The 320-nt window shown below is 50.9% G+C and overlaps 1 non-coding gene across 1 annotated transcript; it reads left to right on the plus strand.

The window, feature by feature from the left end:
* On the plus strand, nt 1-74 carry TRNAT-UGU. The gene has a single exon. It is a non-coding gene; the product is annotated as a tRNA-Thr (tRNA).
* The last annotated feature ends 246 nt before the right edge of the window (nt 75-320 follow it).

Below are 320 nucleotides of genomic sequence, written 5' to 3' on the forward strand. Positions count from 1 at the left end.
GGCACCATGGCTTAGCTGGCTAAAGCACCTGTCTTGTAAACAGGAGATCCTGGGTTCAACTCCCAGTGGTGCCTTGTTGAGTACCTCTAGGAGCACCTGGTATTGGCTACTGTCAGAGGACAAAACAGAGAGCTAGATGGAGCTTTGGTCCAGTCCAGTATGGTTTAAACTATGTTCACAGGCACTGATAATAAGAGTTGATGAAAGTTTGGGAGTTAAGAGCTGATAGGTCAGTGTTCCAGCCTGTCACAGATGACCCCCCTCCCTCTGGGACAGGGGCAGGTCTGGGCTCTCACACCAAATGGCTCATTCTGGCTGCC

This window comes from Mauremys reevesii, linkage group 12 (genome assembly GCF_016161935.1).
Source record: "Mauremys reevesii isolate NIE-2019 linkage group 12, ASM1616193v1, whole genome shotgun sequence".
NCBI lineage: Eukaryota > Metazoa > Chordata > Testudines > Geoemydidae > Mauremys > Mauremys reevesii.